At 37.5% G+C, this 23090-nt stretch overlaps 1 protein-coding gene and 1 pseudogene across 2 annotated transcripts in view; one reads left to right on the forward strand and one right to left on the reverse strand.

Annotated features, from left to right (window-relative positions):
• Positions 1-23090, forward strand: part of SH3BGRL (SH3 domain binding glutamate rich protein like) — a 339568-nt gene that overhangs the window by 298781 nt on the left and 17697 nt on the right. The gene's annotated exons all lie outside the window — the stretch shown is intronic.
• Positions 558-16202, reverse strand: LOC118353777 (leptin receptor overlapping transcript-like 1; annotated as a pseudogene).

Here is a 23090-nt window from a genome sequence, read left to right on the forward strand (position 1 = left end):
AAAAATGCAGCTATATTTGCACTGAGTATACAGGCTATAAGGTATGCCAACAGTCTGCATGTTTGCATAAAATTGGGAGCGATGTCATTCTGACGAATTGAAAACTTTTAACTTTTTGCAATGGAGGTTAAATAATTTTAAGACAAAGATATCTTTTAGCCCAGTAATAGCCAGCAGAAATCTAATTCCTAACCAATGCAAATGGTTTTTACATTTTAAAAAGGCTTAACATTGCATACTGATTTAAAAAAATAACTAAACAGGGACACATAAATATTTAAATTCGGCAGGACACCACAAAAAGCATACTAGAGATAATTGTGAAATCAGTCAAGCTTTTCCAAAAGAGAAAATAATTTTAATCCTTCAGCAAGTCTCTGTGAAAATAGTATGCTTACAATAAAAGTGAGAAGGGAGCACCTAGAATACCCCCAAGAGGCTTGCTGTACCACTCAGCATTCCTACCCCATCTCCTGTGTGTGTGGATGGCCAACAAATGACAAGAAATCCATTTGAAAAAAAAAGAAGTCCATTTGACAATAGTTAAGTAATTCCTTTCACCACTGCTGCCAGCTGAAGTAATCATTGCTTCCAAAGACCAAGAAAAAGCCCAGTGTAGTTGCAAAGATGACTGTGTTTCCTGTTCAGAATAAGTGCACAAGCTCCCCACTCAATCAGATGTGCTCTGGCAAACACAACAGGGAGTCCAAAAGCTGAGACAACAATGCTTGCTGTAAGAAATATGGCAAGTTCCTTACAAGTGTTATTCATAGCATCTATGTCTTCCACTAATCTTTTCGCTATGCAGAATGGAACAGGTGAAAGGATGTAAAACAACAGAACAAAGAGAGGCCAGTATTGGTTGTATATTGGAAGGGCACATCCAAGCATCAAAAACATAAGCCCAATTGCTCCTCCAAAGGACAAACTAATCAATGCTTTGATGCCTGCAATGGCACTGACGTCGCTCCAGGCTCCAGGACTCCAGGCGGCGGTGGCGGCCGGAGACGGGAGACGGGAGACTCTCCTGGCCTGAGATTTAAAGAGAGAACAGCTGGAATGCTACAGTGAGAAGAGTTCGCGCTTCTATCAAGGTAGGAAGATGGAAAAAAAAAAGAAATAAAAGGGCATCCAAGGGGAAGGGGCCCCCACGAGGAGCCGGGCTAAGGCCAGCGGCGAGGGCCGCCAGTACAGAAAAGCCCAGTCCCTGAGAAGGAGGAGCTTTACCAATCTTCCTGGACGGAAAGGCATGAAGAGGACAGAAAGGCTCTCGCAGGGAACTTGGGCAGTATCCCAGAAGGGGCAGTGGAGCCCCCAGGTTCCCAGGGGCACAAACAGAGGAACTGCGCCCCAGGGGAGAGCACACCACACACCGTGGGCTGAGCTCCCTAAAGTCCTGGAGCCTGCACCCCGCAGGGCCCCGGAGCAGCTCCAGTGGGGGCTCCATGGAGCGGGGGCTGCGTGGCCCCAAGAGCCTGATTCCAGTGGCACAGATCCCGGAGACCAGGGTGCTGGAGGACACAGCCCAAGATCCAGGGCTCACCCCCGGACAGGCGGAGGCCGGGAGGACACAGGTGAGCAAGGATGCTCCTGCAGCCAGGCGGCCCCGAGCTGTGCAGATCCGTGCCCACTACCCCCGGAGCAACAACAACTGCAGACTGAGAGCTGCAGTTGTTACTGTGGGAGCTGATTCCAGAGCTGGAGACCTGGTTGACACCACTGTTGTTCCTCCTCCTGGTGTCACTTTGTACCTGGGACTGAGTAGGGGCCTCATAGGATAAACAGCTCCCACTGAGCCCAGCACCTGGTTGGGGGTGCACAGCTCCCCCAGGTGCACACACCTGAGAATCAGCACATCAGGCTCCTCCACCAGCAAACCAGCTGGAAAGACAGGGGAAAAGCAAGTTATTGACCAAGCAGCGCTGGAAAATTCCAGGGGAAGTCTAGGGGCTTACATTATATAGAATCATAAGATACTCCCCCTTGTTTTTTGTTTTCTGTTTGTCCTTACCCCGCTTTTTAATTTTTCTCTCTTTTTCCAAGACAAATTGTTTTTGGACACTCTGCAATGAGCAAAATGACTAGAAGGAAAAACTAACCACAAAAGAAAGGATCAGAAACAGTCCTCTCTCCCAGAGTTACAAAATTTGGAATACAATTCAATGTCAGAAAGCCAATTCAGAAGCACAATTTTAAAGCTACTGGTGGCTCTAGAAAAACTTATAAAGGATTCAAGAGACTTCATGACTGCAGAATTTAGAGCTAATCAGGCTGAAAATTAAAAAGCAATTAAATGAGATGCAATCCAAACTAGAGGTCCTAACGACGAGGGTTAAAGAGGTGGAAGAACGAGTGAGTGACATAGAAGACAAGCTGATGGCAAAGAGGGAAACTGAGGAAAAAAGAGACAATTAAAAGATCATGAGGATAGATTAAGGGAAAAAAATGACAGCCTAAAGAAGAAAAATCTATGTTTAATTGAGGTTCCCAAGGGCGCTGCAAGGGACAGAGGTCCAGAATATGTATTTGAACAAATCATAGCTGAGAACTTTCCTAATCTGGGAAGGGAAACAGGCATTAAGATCCAGGAAATAGAGAGATCCCCCCTAAAATCAATAAAAACCGTTCAACATCTTGACAATAGTGAAGCTTGCAAATTCCAAACATAAAGAGAAGATCCTTAAAGCAGCAAGAGACAAGAAACCTTTAACGTATATGGGGAGGACTATCAGATTAACAGCAGACCTCTCCACAGAGACCTGGAAGGCCAGAAACGGCTAGCAGGATATATTCAGGGTCCTAAAATGAGAAGAACATGCAACCAAGAATACTTTATCCAGCAAGGCTCTCATTCAGAATAGAAGGACAGATAAAAATCTTCCAAGACAGGAAGAAACTGAATGAATATGTGACCACCAAGTCAACTCTGCAAGAAATTTTAAGGGGGACTCTTAAAACTCCCCTTTAAGAAGAAGTCCAATGGAACAATCCACAAAAACAGGGACTGCATAGGTATCATGATGACACTAAATTGATATCTTTCAATAGTAACTCTGAACGTGAATGGGCTTAATGACCCCATCAAAAGGCGCAGGGTATCAGACTGGATAAGAAAGCAGGACCCATATATTTGCTGTCAACAAGAGACACATTTTAGACATAGGGACACCTCCAGCCTGAAAATGAAAGGTTGGAGAACCATTTACCATTCAAATGGTCCTCAAAAGAAAGCAGGGGTAGCCATCCTTATATCAGATAAACAAAAATTTACCCCGAAGACTGTAGTGAGAGATGAGGAGGGACACTATATCATACTTCAAGGATCTATCCAACAAGAGGACTTAACAATCCTCAATATATATGCCCCGAAAGTGGGAGCTGCCAAATATATCAATCAATTAATAACCAAAGTTAAGACATAATTAGATAATAATACACTTATACTTGGTGACTTCAATGTAGCGCTTTCTACACTCGAGAGCTCTCCTAAAAACAACATCTCCAAGGAAATGAGAGGTTAAATGATACATTGGACCAGATGGATTTCACAGATATCTACAGAACTTTACATCCAAACGCAACTGAATACACAATCTTCTCAAGTGCAAATGGAACTTTTTCCAGAATAGACCACATACTGGGTCACAAATCAGTTCTGAACCGATATGAAAAGATTGGGATCGTCCCCTGCATATTCTCAGACCATAATGCCTTCAAATTAGAGCTAAATCACAACAAGAAATTTGGAAGAACTTCAAACACGTAGAGGTTAAGGACCATCCTGCTAAAAGATGTAAGGGTCAACCAGGAAATTAAGGAAGAATTAAAAAGATTCATGGAAACTAATGAGAATGAAGATACAACCATTCAAAACCTTTGGTATACAGCAAAAGCTGTCCTGAGGGGGAAATACATCGAAGTACAAGCATCCATCCAAAAACTGGAAAGAACTCAAATACAAAAGCTAACCTTACACCTAAAGGAGCTAGAGAAAAAACAGCAAATAGATCCTATACCCTGATTCGAGCAGAACTCAACAAAATTGAGACAGGAAGAACTGTGGAACAGATTAAAAAAAATTAGGAGTTGGTTCTTTGAAAGAATTAATAAGATAGATAAACCATTAGACAGCCTTATTAAAAAGAAGAGAGAAAAGACTCACATTAATAAAATCATGAATGAGAAAGGAGAGATCACCACCAATACCTAGGAAATACAAAGGATTTTAAAAACTTACTATGAGCAGCTTACGCCAATAAATTATGCAATCCAGAAACCTTGGACACATTTCTTCAAAACCACAAACTACCAAACTGGAATAGGAAGAAATAGAAAACCTGAACAGGCTGATAACCAGGGAGGAAATTGAAGCAGTCATCAAACACCTCCCAAGACACAAAGTTCAGGGCCAGATGGCCTCCCAAGGGAATTCTATCAATCGTTTAAAGAAGAAACCATACCTATTCTACTAATGGTGTTTGGAAAGAAGAAAGAGATGGAGTACTTCCAACCTCAATCTATGTGGCCAGCATCACCTTAATTACAAAACCACAAAAAGACACCACCAAAATGGAGAATTATAGACCAATATCTCTGATGAGCATGGATGCAAAAATTCTCAACAAGATACTAGCCAAAAGGATCCAATCGTACATTAAGAAAATTCTTCACCATGACCAAGTAGGATTTAATCTCGGGACACAAGGCTGGTTCAACACTCGTAAAACAATCAATGTGATTCATCATATCAGCAAGAGAAAAACGAATAAACATATGATCCTCTCAATAGATGCAGAGAAAGCCTTTGACAAAATCCAGCATCCATTCCTGATCAAAAGCCTTCAGAGTGTAGGGATAGAGGGAACATTATTCAACATTTTAAAAGCCATCTACGAAAAGCCCACTGAAAATAAATTCTCAATGGGGAACCACTGGGAACCTTTCCCCTTTGATCAGGAACAAGACAGGGATGTCCACAATCACCAGTGCTATTCAACATAGTAGTAGAAGTCCTAGCCTCAGCAACCAGACAACAAAAAGACATTAAAGGTATTCAAATTGGCAAAGAAGACGTCAAACTCTCCCTCTTCACCAATGACATGATACTCTACATAGAAAACCCAAAAGCTTCCACCCCAAGATTGCTAGAACTCATACAGCAATTTGGCAGCGTGGCAGGATACAAAATCAATGCCCAGAAGTCAGTGGCATTTCTATACACTAACAATGAGACTGAAGAAAGAGAAATTAAGGAGTCAATCCCATTTACAATTGCACCCAAAAGCATAAGATACCTAGGAATAAACCTAACCAAAGAGGTAAAGGATCTATACCCTCAAAACTATAGAACACTTCTGAAAGAAATTGAGGAAGGCACAGAGATGGAAAAATATTCCATGCTCATGGATTGACAGAATTAATATTGTGAAAATGTCAATGTTACCCAGGGCAATTTACACATTTAATGCAATCCCTATCAAAATACCATGGACTTTCTTCAGAGAGTTAGAACAAATTATTTTAAGATTTGTGTGGAATCAGAAAAGACCCCGAATAGCCAGGGGGAATTTTAAAAAAGAAAACCATAGCTGGGGGCATCACAATTCCAGATTTCAGGTTGTACTGCAAAGCTGTGGTCATCAAGACAGTGTGGTACTGGCATAAAAACACACACATAGATCAATAGAACAGAATAGAGAATCCAGTAGTGGACCCACGACTTTATGGTCAACGAATATTCGAAAAAAGAGTAAAGACTATCCACTGGAAGAAAAACAGTCTCTTCAATAAATGGTGCTGGGAAAATTGGAAATCTACATGCAGAAGAATGAAACTAGAGCACTCTCTTGCACCATATACAAAGATAAACTCTCAAAATGCATGAAAGATAGAAATGTGAGACAAGATTCCATCAAAATCCTAGAGGAGAACACAGGCAACACCCTTTTTGAACTCGGCCACAGTAACTTCTTGCAAGATATATCCACGAAGGCAAAAGAAACAAAAGCAAAAATGAACTATTGGGACTTCATCAAGATAAGAAGCTTTTGCACAGCAAAGGATACAGTCAATAAAACTAAAAGACAACCTACAGAATGGGAGAAGATATTTGCAAATGACGTATCATTTAAAGGGCTAGTTTCCAAGATCTATAAAGAACTTATTAAACTCAACAGCAAAGAAACAAGCAACCCAATCATGAAATGGGCAAAGACATGAAGGGAAATCTCACAGAGGAAGACATAGACATGGCCAACAAGCACAGGAGAAAATTCTCTGCATCACTGGCCATCAGGGAATTACAAATCAAAACCACAATGAGATACGAACTCACACCAATGAGAATGGGGAAAATTAACAAGGCGGGAAACCACAAATGTTGGAGAGGGTGTGGAGAAAAGGGAACCCTCTTACACTGCTGGTGGGAATGTGAACTGGTGCAGCCACTCTGGAAAACTGTGTGGAGGTTCCTCAAAGAGTTAAAAATAGACCTGCCCTATGTCCCAACTATTGCACTGCTTGTGATTTACCCCAAAGATACAGATGCAATGAAACGCCGGGACACCTGCACCCCGATGTTTCTAGCAGCAATGTCCACAATGGCCAAACTGTGGAAGGAGCCTCAGTGTCCATCGAAAGATGAATGGATAAAGATGTGGTTTATGTATACAATGGAATATTACTCAGCCATTAGAAATGACAAATATCCACCATTTGCTTCAACGTGGATGGAACTGGAGGGTATTATGTTGAGTGAAATAAGTCAATCGGAGAAGGACAAACATTATATGTTCTCATTCATTTGGGGAATATAAATAATAGTGAAAGGGAATGGAGGGGAAGGGAGGGAGAAGAAATGGGTAGGAAATATCAGAAAGGGAGACTGTACATGGAAGGCTCCTAACTCTGGGAAACGTACCAGGGGTGGGGGTGACTGGGTTGCGGGCATTGAGTGGGGCACTTGACAGGATGAGCACTGGGTGTTATTCTGTATGTTGGCAAATTGAATTCCAATAAAAAATAAATTTATTATTTAAAAAAAGATTATTCATCGTGACCAAGTGGGATTTACCCCGGGATCAAGGTTGGTTCAACACTCATGGAGAAATCAATGTGATTGATCATATCAGAAAGAGAAAAAAAGAAGTCTATGATCCTCTCAATAGATGCAGATAAATCATTTGACAAAATACAGCATCTATTCCTGATCAAAACTCTTTAGAGTGTAGGGATAGAAGGAACATTCCTCAGCTCCTTAAAAGTCATCTATGAAAAGACCACAGCAAATATCATTCTCAATGGGGAAACACAGGGAGCCATCCCCATAAGACCAGGAACATGCCAGGGATGTCCACTCTCACCACTGCTATTCAACATAGTCTTAGAATTCCAAGCCTCAGCAATCAGGGAACAAAGAGAAATAAAAGACATTCAAATTGTCAAAGAAGAAGTCAACCTCTCCCTCTTTGTAGATGACATAATACTCTACATAGAAAAACCAGAAGTCCCCACCCCAAGATTGCTAGAACTCATACAGCAATTTGGCAGTGTGGCAGGATACTAAATCATTTCCCACAAATTAGTTGCATTTTTATACTCTAAGAATGAGACTGAAGAAAGAGAAATTAAGGAGTCAATCCCATTTACAACTGCACCCAAAAGCATAAGATACGTAGGAATAAACCTAACCAAAGTGGTAAAGGTACTATACCCTAAAAACCACAGAACACTTCTGAAAGAAATTGAGGAAGACACAAGGAGATGGGAAAATATCCCATGCTCATAGATTGGAAGAATTAATATCATGAAAATGTCAATGTTACCCAGGGCAATTGAGAGGTTCAATGCAATCCCTATCAAAATACCATGGACTTTCTTCAGAGAGTTGCCACAAATAATCTTAAGATTTGTGTGGAATCAGAGAAGACACTGAATAGCCAGGGGAATATTAAAAAAGAAAACCATAGCTGGGGTCATCACAATGCTAGATTTCAGGTTGTACTGCAAAGCTGTGGTCATCAAGACAGTGTGGTACTGGCACAAAAACAGACACATAGATCAATGGAACAGAAAAGAGAATCTAGAAGTGGACCCTGAACTTTTTGGTCAACTAAGATTCGACAAACCAGGAAAGACTCTCCACTGGAAGAAAGACAGTCTCTTTGATAAATGGTTATGGGAAAATTGGACATCCACATGCAGTAGAAGTTAGCTAGAGCATTCTCTTACATCATACATAAAGATAAACTCAAAATGGATGAAAGATCTAAATGTGAGACAAGATTCCATCAAAATCCTAGAGGAGAACACAGGCAACACCCTTTTTGAACTCAGCCACATTAACTTCTTGCAAGATACATCCACGAAGGCAAAAGAAACAAAAGCAAATATGAACTATTAGGACTTCATCAAGATAAGAAGCTTTTGCACAACAAAGGATACAGTCAACAAAACTCAAAGACAACCTACAGAATGGGAGAAGATATTTCCAAATGACCTATCAAATACAGGGCTAGTATCCAAGATCTATAAACAATCCAATCATGAAATGGGCAAAAGACACGGACATTAATTTCACAGAGGAAGACATAGACATGGCCAACAAGCACAGGAGAAAATGCTCTGCATCAGGGAAATACAAATCAAAACCACAATGAGATACCACCTCACAAAAGTGAGAATGGGGAAAATTAACAAGGCAGGAAACCACAAATGTTGGAGAGGATGCGGAGAAAAGGGAACACTCTTACACTGCTGGTGGGAATGTGAACTGGTGCAGCCACTCTGGAAAACTGTGTGGAGGTTCCTCAAAGAGTTAAAAATAGACCTGCCCTACGACTGAGCAATTGCACTGTTGGGGATTTACCCCAAAGATACAGATGTAATGAAACACTGGGACACCTGCACCCCAATATTTCTAACAGAAATGTCCACAATAGCCAAACTGTGGAAGGATCCTCGGTGTTCATCGAAAGATGAATGGATAAAGAAGATGTGGTTTATGTATACAATGGAATATTTCTCAGCCATTAGAAATGACAATTACCCACCATTTGCTTAGACGTGGATGGAACTGGAGGGTATTATGCTGAGTGAAATAAGTCAATCAGAGAAGGACAAACATTATATGTTCTCATTCATTTGGGGAATATAATAATAGTGAAAGGGAATAGAAGGGAAGGGAGAAGAAATGTGTGGGAAATATCAGAAAGGGAGACGGAACATAAAGACCCCTAACTCTGGGAAACGAACTAGGGGTGGTGGAAGGGGATGAGTGCGGGGGTGGTGGTGAATGGGTGATGGGCACTGATGGGGGCACTTGACGGGATGAGCACTGGGTGTTATTCTGTATGTTGGCAAATTGAACACTAATAAAAAAATAAATTTATTATTAAAAAAATAAACCAAAAACATATAGTAAGAGATTAAGAAGGGCAATATATCATAATAAAAGGGTCTATCCAATAAGAAGATCTAACAATTGTAAATATTTATGTTCCAACTGAAAGTCCCCAAATATATAAATCAATAGTAACATTTATGAAAACTCATTAATAATAATTCAGTAATAGTAGGGGACTTGAACATCCCAATCACAGCAATGGACAGATTGTCTATGCAGACTATTGATAAGGAAACAATGACATTGAATGACTTACTTGACCAGTATGAATGGACTTTACAGATATAGTCAGAACATTTCATCCTAAAGCAGCAGAAAACACATTCTGTTTGAGTACACATGGAACATTCTCCACAATAGATCACATGCTGCATTACAAATGAGGCCCTAACCAGTATGAAATGATTGAATCATATCATGCCTATTTTCAGACCACAATACTATGAAACTTGATTACAACCACAGGAATGAAAAAGTGGTAGGATCACAAATTCATGGAGGTTGATGAACATCCCACTTAAAAATGAATGGGTTAACCAAGAAAATAAGAAAGAAGAAAAAGATACATGGAAGCAAATGAAAATGAATACACAATATTCCAAAACCTTTGGTATGCAGAAAAGGTTGTCCTAGGAGGGAATTATATAGTAATACAGGCCTTCATCAAGAAGGAAGTCTCAAATACACAACCTAACCTTACACCTAAAGGGGCTGGAAAAAGAATAGCAAATAAAGCGTAAAGCCAGCATAAAAAGGGGAATAGTAAAGACTAATAAATTACTAGGAAATTAAGTCCAACCATACATTAAAATAATTATTCACCAGGATCAAGTGGAATTTATTCCATGGCTTCAGGGATGATTCATTATTTGCAAAACAATGAACATGATACACCACATTAATAAAAGAAAGAAAAAGAACCATATAGATGAATAGATGCAGAAAAAGCATTTGACAAAATATAGCACATTTCTTGATAAAAATCCCTCAGTACAGTAAGTCTAGAAGGACCATACCATCATAAAGACCATATACAAAAGACCCACAGCTAATATCATCCTCAATGTGGAAAAACTGAGAGCTTTTCTTGTATGGTCAGGAACATAACAAGGATGGCCACTCTCACCACTGTTGTTCATCAGAATACTGGAACACCTAGCCTTAGCAATCAGATAACAAAAAGAAATGGCCTCCAAATCAGCAAGGAAGAATTCAAACACTAATTATTTGCAGATCATATGATACACTATGTAAAAACTCCAAAATACTCCACCAAAAAATTGCTAGAACTTATAAATAAATTCAGCAAAGGCGCAGGATATAGAATTCATGCAGAGAAATCTGTTGCATTTCCGTACACCAATAACAAAGCAGCAGAAAGAGAAATCAAGGAATCGACACCATTTACAATTGTGCCCAAAACAGTAAGATACTTACAAATAAATGTAACCAAAGTGGCAAAAAATGTATACACTGAAAACAATAGAACACTTTTGAAAGAAATTGAAGAAGACTGGAGGAAGTGGAAAAACATTCTGGGCTTACGGATTGGAAGAACAAATATTGTTTAATTTTGTATAATACTCAAAGCAATCTATACATTCAATGTAATCCTGATGAAAATAACACCAGATTTTTTTAATAAAATAATTTTTCAGATTTTTTTTTTACAAAACTAGAGCAAGCAATCCTAATATTTGTATGGATCCAGAAAAGACCCTGAATAACCAAAAGAATGTTGAAAAAGAAAAGCAAAGCAGGAGACACCACAATTCTAGACCTCAAGCTCTAGTACAGAGCTATACTTATAAAGACAGATTGGTACTCACACAAAAACAGACTCATAGATGAAGGAAACAGAATAGAGTTCCAGAAATGCACCCACAACTATGTGGTAAATTTAATGTTTGACAATGCAAAAAAAGAAATGTCCAATGGAAAAAAGTCTCTTCAACACATGGTGCTGAAAAAAAAGGACAGTGCCATGGAGAGAATGAAGTTATACCACTTTCTTACATCACACACAAAAATAAATTTATTTTTTTTTAATTTTTTTAAATTTATTTATGATAGTCACAGAGAGAGAGAGAGAGGCAGAGACATAGGCAGAGGGAGAAGCAGGCTCCAGGCACCGGGAGCCCGATGTGGGATTCGATCCCGGGTCTCCAGGATCGCGCCCTGGGCCAAAGGCAGGCGCCAAACTGCTGCGCGACCCAGGGATCCCCAAAAATAAATTTAAAAAGGATGAGAGAACTAAGTCTAAGACATGAAACCATCAAAATTTTAGAGAAGAACACAGGCAACAACCCCTTTGACCATGGCAGCAGCAACTTCTTACTAGGCATGTCTCCAGAGGCAAGGCAAACGAAAGCAGAAATGAACTATCAGGACCTCATCAAGATAAAAAGCTTCTACACAACAAAGAAAACAATGAAAAAACTATAAGAGAACCAAAGGAATGGGATAATATATCAGATAAAGGGCTAATATTCAGAATCTATAACAAACTCATCAAAATCAGCACTCCAAAAAGACTCCAATTAAGAAGTGTGCAGAAGACATGAGCAGACATTTCTCCAAGGAAGATATATAAATGCCTAAAATACATGAAAAGAAATTCAGGGATGCCTGGGTGGCTCAGTGGTTGGGCATCTGCCTTTGGCTTGGGGTGTGATCCTGGGGTTCTGGGATCAAGTCCCGCATTGGGCTTCCTGCATGGAGCCTGCTTCTCCCTCTGCCTGTGTCTCTGCCTCTCTCTCTCTGTGTCTCTAATGAATAAACAAGATCTTAAAAAAAAAATTCAACATCATTCATCATCAGGGAAACGCAAATCAAAACCACGATGAGATGCCACCTCATACTGTGAGAATGGCTAAAATAAACAAAACAAAAACAACAGATGTTGATGAGAATGTGGGGAAAGGTGAACCCTCTTTCACTGTTGATAGGAATCCAAACTGGTGCAGCCACTGTGGAAAACAGTATGGAAGTTCCTTAAAAAGTTAAAAAAAAGTTAAAAATAGATTTACCCTATGCCCCAGCAATTGTATTACTAGGTATTTATCTAAAAGGCACAAAAATGCTGATTCAAAGGGGCAGATACACAGCAATGTTTGTAGCAGCTCTGTCAACAGTAGCCAAATTATAGAAAGAGCCAAAATGTCCATTGACTGATGTATGGATAAAGAAGATGTTATATAGGCACACCTGGGTGTCTCAGTCAGTTAAGGAGCCAGCTTTTGGTTTCAGCTCAGGTTATGGTCTTGTGGTGGTGAGACTAAGCACTCCATCAGGCTCTGTGCTCATTATGGAGTCTTCAGATTTTCTCTCCTTCCCTCTCTCTCTCTCTATAGTTCATGCTTGCTCATAAATAAATAAATAAACAAATAGCCATAAAAAGAATGTAATCAAGCCATTTACAAGGACATGGGTGGAGCTGGAGTGTATTTTCTAAGTGAAATAAGGCAGAGAAAAAAATACCATATAATTTCACTGATATGTAGAATTTAAGAAACAAAACAGATGATGGGCTAAGTGGGCTATGATGGGGTGACAGACTAAGTGGGTGATGGGCATTAAGGAAATCAAACTTGTGATGAACCCTGGGTGTTATCTGTAAGTGATGAATCACTAAATTATACTCTTCAAGTCTGTACTACACTTTATATTAACTAACTTGAGTCTAAATTTAAGGAAAAAAAAAAGCAGGATCTATCTATATGCTTCATATAAGAGAGAGACACATTTTATACTAAAAGATACCTACAGATTAAAGTTGGAATGGAGAAACATTTACATTTCAAGTGAATGTCAGACTGGCAATACATATATTGGACAAAATAGCTGATATTTATTTTTCAAATATTTCATTTTTAAATAATCTTTACACCCAATATGGAGCTCAAACTCACAACCCCAGGATCAAGAGTCCCATTCTCCACTGACTAAGCCAGTGAAGCTCTCCTAAATAGATTTTTAAAAAAGACTGAAACAAGAGATGAAGAAGGGCACTATATAATAATAAATAGGACAATCAAACAAGAAGATATACCAATTGTAATTAAGCACCAAACACAAGTGCACCTAAATACATACAGTATTTAATAAGAAACATAAAGTAACTAATTGGTAATAATAAAATAATAGTAGGAGACTATAAAACCCCACTAACATCAATTCACAGATCTTCCAAATATAAAATCAAGGTAACAGTGGCTTTCAATGACATACTGGTCTAGGTATATTGAACAGATATATTTGGAATATTCCATCCTGAAACAGCAGAATACACATTCTTTTCAAGTGCACATGGGATATTTTGGAGAAGAGATCACATATTAGGCCAAAAAACAAGCCTGTAGAAATTCAAGAAGATTGATGTCATACCAGACATATTTTCTGACCACAAAGCTATGAAACTAGAAATCAACACAAGAAATCTAGAAAGAGCACAAATACATGGAGGTTAAATAACATGCTACTAAACCATGAATAGGTCAACCAGAAAATCAAAGAAGAAATTTAAAAAACAAATGGAAACAAATGAAAATGAAAACACAATGTATTAAAACCTCTGGGGGAAAAAAAACCTCTGGGATGAGGCAAAAGCAGTTCTAAGAAGCTGTGATAAACACTGGGTGTTATATGCAACTGATGAATTATTGAAAACTAGATTTGAAACTAATGATGCAGTATTTATTGGCTAACTGAATTTAAATTACAAAGTTTATAGCAATACAGGCCTACCTCATGAAGCAAGAAAAATCTCAAATAACCTTACACCTAAAGGAGCTAGAAAAATAACTGCATGCAAAACTAACCAGCAAAAGAAAGGAAATGTTCAAAAACTATAAATGATATAGAAACTAGAAAAAATATAGAACAGATTAATGAGGCCAGCAATTAGTTCTTTGAAAATATTAGTAAAATTGATAAGTGTCTATGCAAATTTATCAGGTAATAAAATAATTCAAATAAATAAAGTCACAAATGAGATCAGAGAAATAACCTATACCATAGGAATACAAACAATTATATGAGAATATTATGAAAAGCTATATGAAAACAAATTGGACAACCTGGATAAAATGAATAAATTCCTAAAAACACATCAACTACCAAGGCTGAAATAGGAAGAAATAGAAAATTTGAACAGACTGATAACTAGCAAAGAAATTTAATAGATAATAATAATAATATATATATATTTTTAAAACCTGCCAAGAAACAAGTCCAGACTGCATGGGTTCATAGGCAAACTATCTTTCAAGAAGAGTTAATCCCTATTCTTCTGTAACTATTCTAAAAATAGAAATGGAAGGAAAACATCCAAATTCATTCTTTGGGCCAGCATTACCCTACCAGACCAGAGAAGAATACCACTAAAAAACAACCTAGAGACCAATATCTCTGGCGAACTTAGATGCAAATTTCTCAACAAAATACTAGCAAATTGAATTTGATAATACATTAAAATCATTCACTATGATGACATAGAGTTTATTCCTGGGGTGCAAGTGTGATTCAATATTTGCAAATCAATGAGATATATCATATCTGTAAGAGAAAGTATTAGAACCATATGATCATTTTAATAGATGCAGAAAAAGAATTTGACAAAGTACTTGTATTCATAATAAAAAAAAATCATTAGACAAGTAGGTTTAGAGAGAACATACCTCAACATAATGAAGGCCATGCATAAAAAACCCAGAGTTAACATCATGCTTGATGGAGGAAAATTGAGAGCTTTTCCCTTAAGTTCAGGAACAAGACAGTGATCATCACTCTCAGAGCTTTTATTCAGTATACTACTGGAAGTCTTAGCCACAGCAATCAGGCAATAAAAAGAAATAAATGGCATCCAAATCAGCAAGGAGAAGTACCATATTCCCTATTTGCAGATGACATGATACTCTACATAGTCTAAAAAGCTACGTACACACAGACACACAGACACACAGACACACACACACACACACACACAGAAACCTGCTAGAGCTGATAAATGAATTCAATAGTCATAGGATACAAAATCAGTGTATATAAATGCTTTATTTGTATAAAACAATAATGAAGCAGAAAAAAAGACATTAAGAAAACAATCTCATTTCCAATTGCTGCAAAAATTATAAGATCCTAGCAATAGACTTAACAAAAGATGTGAAAGTTCTGTACTCTGAAAAGTATAGAATACTGAGAAAAGAAATTGATGATGACACAAAGAAACGGAAAGATATTCCATTCTCATGGATTGGAAAAACAAATATTTTAAAAATGTGTAAACTACCCAAAGCTAACTATAGATTTAGTACAATCATTATCAAAATACTAACAGTATTTTTCAATAGGACTAAAAGAAACAACTGAAAACTTTGTATGGAACCACAAAAGACCCTAATAGCCAAAGTAACCTTGAAAAAGAAAAGCAAAGCTAGAGACATCATAATTCTGTACTTCAAGATATATTACAAAGCTGTAGTAATCAAAACAGTGGTACAGACACAAAAATAGACACATATATCAATAGAACAGAGTAGAAAATCCAGACATAAATCCACAACTAAATAGTAAATTAATGTTCAACAAAGTAGGAAAGAATATCCAATGGAAGAGAGCAGTCTGTTCAACATATTGTGTTGGGAAACTGGACAGTTTCATGCAAAGGAAAGAAACCAGGCACTTTCTTTCACCATACAGAAAATTGAAATCCAGGTGGTTTAAAGACCTAAATGTGAGACCTAAAACCATCAAAATCCTAGAAGAGAATACCAGCAGTAACCTCTTTGACACCAGTCATATCGACTTTTTTCTTGATATGTTTCTTGGAGCAAAGGAAACAAAAGCAAACATAAAGTATTGGGACCATAACAAAATAAAAAACTTCTGCACAGTAAACAAAAACAATTAACAAAACTAAAAGGCAGCTTATGGAATGGGAAAATATATTTACAAGTGACATATCCAATAAAGAGTTAGTATCCAAAATATACAAAGCTGGGCAGCCCCGGTGGCGCAGCAGTTTAGCGCCGCCTGCATCCCAGGGCGTGATCCTGGAGACCCTGGATTGAGTCCCACCTCGGGCTCTGCATGGAGCCTGCTTCTCCCTCTGCCTGTGTCTCTGCCTCTCTCTCTCTCTCTCTCTCTCTGCATCTCTATGAATGAATAAATAAAATCTTAAAAAAATATATACAAAGCTTATACACCACCCAAAACATGAATAATCTAGTTCAAAATGAATAGATGACATGAATGGATATTTCTCCAAGAAAGACATACAGATGGCCAAAAGACACATAAAAATGTGTTCATCACTTACCATCAAGAAAATGCAAAGAACTACAATGAGCTATCACCTAACACCTGCCAGAATGCTTAAAATCAGCAACACAAGAAACAACAGGTGTTGGTGAAGATGTGGAGATAAGGGAATCCCCTTGCACTGCTAGTGGGAAGGCAGAGTGGTGCAGCTAGTGTGGAAAACAGGATGAAGTTTCCTCAAAATTAAAAATAGAACTACTCTATGATCGAGCAATCACACTACTAGGTATTTATCTGTAGAATACAAGAACACAAATTCAAAGGATACATACACTCCTGTGTTTATAGCAGCATTATATACAATAGTGAAGTCGTGGAAGCTGCTCAAGTGGTCCATCAATTGATGAATGGACAAACAAGTTGTGATATGTATATACACACACATATTATTCAGGCATAAATAATGAAATCTTGCCATTTTCAATGTCATGAATGGAGCTAAAGATTATAATGCTAAATGAAGTAAGTCACAGAAAGATGAGTACCATATGATTTCATTCATATGTAGAATGTACAAAAAGAAAAAAAAAGAAATGAGCATGGTTAGAAGAGAGAGAGAGAGAGAGACAAACCAAGAAGCAGACCCAACTACAGAGAAAAAACTGATGGTTACCGGAGGGTGGAAGTGGAGGTGGATGGGTTAAATAGGAGATGGGGATTAAGAAGCCACCAGTGATGATCACTGGGTGATGAATGGATTCTGGAAACAGTGTCATGTATACCTGAAACTAATATCACACTGTACATTAAGTATACTGGGATTAAAATAAAAACTTAATTAAAATGTTAATTTGGAATATGGATATAAGTTAGTAACATGTTAAAGCTTTAAAATCAAGGGTACACTTTTGTTTTCTTTAAACTATGGCCTTGGTTTACCCATTGCTTCACATAACCAGATATACTAGTTAAGACAGAGATTTAACCATGTGGAATGAAATGTTGTTTCACATCTATATTTTGCACTTTCAAATGGACAGAATGTAATAGTATAAAATAAAAAAAAATGCGTTATGTGAGGACATGTCACTTTGTCTGGTTGATTTGACATATTTATTTTAGAAGCAGTAATTTTGATCTATCCCTGGTAGACTGAGTAGAATGAATTAAGGCAAGTGAAAATAGATATTACTTTAGATGGGTTTAAAAATGCAAATGTGGGGTCAGCGTTTTAAATAAATAGGTATTTTAGAGAAACCTGCTAACACAGGGAAGCTTTCTTACTATGATAAGCATCATTAAAAGGATGTGGTTCTATCCCACAAAAGGATTATGTAATAATTTTTCAAATGTCAGAATAAATTTAGTGTAATTTCAAAACTCAAATGTTACCTAAAAAGTGAGAATTACATAAAATTGCTTGTGAAAACTGCATGAATAAGATGTTCCCCTGACATTGGCCAGTTCAGATGCATTTATAAAAAATTTCATAGTTCCAAATTTGAAAGGAAACTCTTGGGGTGACATGCTTTTTTGATGTGTTAAAGAAACCAGTGTCACAGAAATGCATGTCTGTCATTTGAAAGCACCAAAGAGCTAATGAACAGTTAGGATATCCCTGACTTTCTTTGGAGTTTTGTTAATGTTAATGGAATTTATTAATTGCTTCTTGCCTTATTTTTGAAATAATGAGAAAATAGTAAATTTATGGGGATGCATTTTTAAAATGGTTTGAAAATGACCAAGTAGTGTGCAGGCGTATTTGAAAACAGTAGATTTTGTTGTTATTTAAAGCCATTTTTTTCTATATTCCCTCTCAGGTTTTTTTATTTGGGTTGAAAGTTCTTAAACCTCTTGTTCCTACATGTAAAATTTAGGGCAAATCACATCTCCTTCTCATATTTTGTTCAACCTTACCTTTGTTTAACAAACCAAAAAATATTTTGGACAACTTCTGACTCTCCATTTTCTCTCCTTCCTTACATTTATTATTTTAGCCTCATTCTTTCTCTCTCTCTTCTCTCTGTCTATAGAAGTTGAACAGACATCACTCACCCTTGCTGTTAGATCGTGTAATGGAATTGTTAGGTATGCATGCATTTAAAGTCTATAAAACTGGTATTCCATCAACTACCTTTCCATGTTAGGGTGCTGACATGTTAAGTCCAGACAGATAAAATCAAGTATTAATGAATTTAGACTGTGTGGTCAGTTAGTTAAGGGTTTAAGAATAAATGGGGGGGGGAGGGCTCAGTTGGTTAAGGGTCCAATTCTTGATTTCAGCTCAGTTCATGGTCTCAGTGTCATGTGATCAAGCCCCATGTGGGTCTCCATGCTCATAATGGAATCTGCTTGAGATTCTCATTGTTCTCTCCTTCTGCCTCTCCCCCCCTGCTCATCCTCTCTCTCTAAAAATAAGTAAATAAAAATCTTTAGAAGAATAAATAGGAATTGAGATTTCAAAAGGGCATACAAAGGCAAACTTTTCTAATAGAAAACTATGTGATATGTAGAATTCATTACCCTTATTCTTCCCTTTGTTTTGAATGAAATCATATTTGTCTTTCTCTGACTGACTTGTTTCATGTAGCATAATATCCTCTAGCTCCATCCATGTTGTCGCAAATGGCAAGATTTCATTCCTTTTATGGCTGAGTAATATTCCTGTGTGTGTTTGTGTGTGTGTGTGTGTGTGTGTGTGTGTGTACCACATCTTTATCCATTAGAAGAACAAGGACTTAGAGAATTATGCAATTTGAGTCTGAGTTATTGCCCTTTATACCTTACTGAATTGATATCAGCCAATCTCTTGTTCCCAGTTTTTTTTTTTTTATAACTTCAAAAAAAGGATGGAGTCATTATTGATAGGCTTTTTGGGCAGAGTAATTCTTTATTATTTGGCATCCCTGATCCCTACCCATTAAATACCAGTAGTAACTGCCAGTTATTGTGATAACCAAAAATTGCCCCTCCCTATATTTTCAGAACAGTTGAAAACTACCTTATCATCTCAGATTCCATTCAGTCCTGCAATTTCCATCATTTCATAAAAGGGGCTAAAGATCAACTTGGCTTATAGTAGTCATACATGGGAGTTTCTTCAATTCCCCAACATAATACTATCTGCTCCTATCATTTCTTGTCCTTAAAACAGAACTAGGATCTGTTACCTCAAGCTATGCTCTGTAATTTATTCCTTTACTGTTTTGCATTATCAAACATTTATTTTCTTTTTTAAAGATTTTATTTATTTATTCATGAGACACACACACACACACACACACACACACACACACACACACAGATGCAGAGACAGGCTGAGAAGCAGGGTCCATGCAGGGAGCCTGATGTGGGACTGGATTCCGGGTCTCCAGGATCAGGCCCTGGGCTGAAGGTGGTGCTAAACCGCCTTCAAACATTTATTTTCTTTCAGGTATATTCACACTCTTCTTTTGAACTAGATCTTTCCCATTAGTTTTAAACATGCTCAAGTCACTCCCATTTAAAACACAACTAAACTAAACTGAAGTAAACTCTCTTGACTTCATAGTCTTTGTTGCTCCCACCTATTGTATTAAAGCTACTAATAGGCATTTTCCATCTTTTTTTCCAAGTTTTTATTTAAGTTCCAGTTAGTTAACATACAGTGTAATATTAGTTTCAAGTATAGAATTTAGTGATTCAACACTTCTATATAATACTCGGTGCTCATCACAAGTGTCCTCCTAATCTTCATTTCACTTGAGTTTTAAGCATGATTCTATATAAATCAGATTCTCACCTATTTGAACTATTTTCTTTTGTGTTTTATAACCACTCACTTTCTGATTTTCCTTTTCCCTCTCTGGTTCCTCTTTCTCTACATCTTTTGCAGGCTTACTCTCATTGTTAGATCACTAAATGTCAGAGTTCCTCAAGGATTCCTGTCCTTTTCTATTTTCACTTTTTATTCTGTCCTTGATGATCTCATCCATACCCACAAATGGCTTTATTTGTTAATCATACATGTATGACTTACAAATTAATATCTCCAGTCAAACTACCTCCTTTTAGTTCTAGAACATACAGTCAACCATTTTCTTTACATCGTCGCTTGGTTATGTTTCTGGCATCTTAAGGCTTTTATGTGTAAAATTGAACTTTTGATTTTCTCTGCTAATCTAGTTCTTAGCCTTATTCTTCCTAATTTAGATTAGTGTTATTATCCTCTATCCATTTTTTTCAAGCAAGATATCTTAGCATCATTCTTTAAACATCCCTTTGTATTGTACTGCCCTCTCTCCATGTCTGTTTGGTCACTAAGTCCATTTCCTTGTATTTCCTCTGCTATCATATTTATCTAAGCTATCACTGTCTCTTACTTACTTTTCAAAATGGTCTCCTAAACATTTTCATTTCGTAATGGCTCATTTTCAACACATTTTTTTCTTTGTTTCTTTTAATTTTTTAATTAAAAAAATATTTTTAATTGGAGTTCAATTAGCCAACATTTAGCATAACCAGTGCTCATCCCGCCAAGTGCCCCCCTCAGTGCTCATCACCCTAACCCCGCGCCCACCTCCCTTTCCACTACTCCTTGTTTGTTTCCCAGGGTTAGGTGTCTCATGTTTTGTCACCCTCACTGACATTTTCACTCATTTTCTCTCCTTTCCCTTTATTCCCTTTCACTAATTTTTTGCTTCGACATGGATGGAACTGGAGGGTATTATGCTGAGTGAAATAAGTCAATCAGAAAAACAACACATTTTTTCACACTGTACCTGAGGTAATCTTTTTAAAGCATTAATCTGGTCAGTTTACGTGTCAATTCCTCTTAGAAAAAAGTTTAAATAATAGTTAATAGAGCCTGAGAAGCTTTGTATTGTCTAACCCCAGCCTATCTCTCTAGTCTTAACAATGATACAGTCTCCATTGCACTCTACAACACAGCCCCACAGGGTTTTCAATTTCTCTAATAAACCATGCTTTCTCTTTACAAACACTATTATTTCTTTTTCATGTAGTTAATGGCTGCTCACCCTTGAGGTCTTAGCTTAGGTGTGTTACTTCCTTAGAAAACAATTCCCTAGACCAGAGCGAGTGTCCCATTCTTTTGCTTCAGGCAGAAAACTGCCTCACTTTGTGTCCCCCCTAGGATTCTATTACATATGCAATTTTAGGTCCGACCCATCTCTTCCCCTGCCAGCCGACCCCGCCACCCTAAGATAAATTTTAGCTTATATATGATGGTATATTTACAAGAGAGAGAAAGAGAAAACCTGGTATTTGCAATGACCTGTGCCTTCTTTTTACCACCCTCTTGATTGGAGCTTTTGTGATGCAGCTACCATGATTCAAAGGAAAAACAAACAAACAAACAAAAAAAAACAAAACACCTTTTTTTTTTTTTTTAAGCGACTTCTCAAAGTCCACTAGAGGCCACTGTCTTCGAAGCTTCTGTCACCTAGCCAAAGGTCCCAGGAGGAGACAGCAGAGAAGCTGGGTGTGCTCTGTGGTACCAGCTATAACTTCGAAGTCCTCCTAGTTGTAGGTTGTTCATGGAACTAGAAGTGTCACCCTTGCTTGATTTTTCATCAGCCAAGTTAAACCCTTGCTTCCTGTCCTTTGCACCTTTTGCGTGAACAGAATATGCACTATGAAAGCAAAAATAAATAAACATAAAATGCAATGAAAAAAAAAGAAAACAATTCCCTTACTTCTCAATTTAAAATGTGTTATTCTGTCATAAAGCCAGATTCATTTCCTTCAGAACATTTATCTCAGGTTGTAATTTTTCATTCATCTATTAATACAAGTATTTGACTAATGACCCTCTTCCTGTGATATTATACAGTGTGAGCTTCCTGTGATACACAGTGTGAGCTCCATAAGGTTATGTGCCCTTTCAACTTTATCTTCTCATTGTAACTTCAATGCCTAATACAGATTCTGGCACATAATACATGTTCAATGGATATTGTGACACAACTCAATGAATGGTTGTTAATATGAAATGTTTGCTCTTTTTAATATTCCTTTTTAAGAAAAATTTAAAGAAACATGCCAAGAGGACTGTAATTCCATTTCTAGTAGATGATGAATAAGGGGGAAATGATGTTTCTGAGGTAATTGGAAGATACTGAAATGAAAATCTCTTGTAGCACCTTGGCTCTGTGATTGGACTATTTCCATTTTTGAAATATAGTGGATTTTTTCTTTTAGGTTTTGTTAGATGACCCAGATTTTTGTATAAAATACGTATTTCCCTTTGATCTTTGTGAGAGAGAATCACAGCACTTCTCTCTGGGGTTATTTCACTGATCCCTTTGAAATTTCAGATACTGTTCTAAATTTTGAACATGACCACATGAAGACACACATGTGTATATATACACACACAGACATACACATACATAAACACCAGGGACATATTCAAGCACTAATTACA

Source organism: Canis lupus, chromosome X (assembly GCF_003254725.2).
Source record: "Canis lupus dingo isolate Sandy chromosome X, ASM325472v2, whole genome shotgun sequence".
Lineage (NCBI taxonomy): Eukaryota > Metazoa > Chordata > Mammalia > Carnivora > Canidae > Canis > Canis lupus.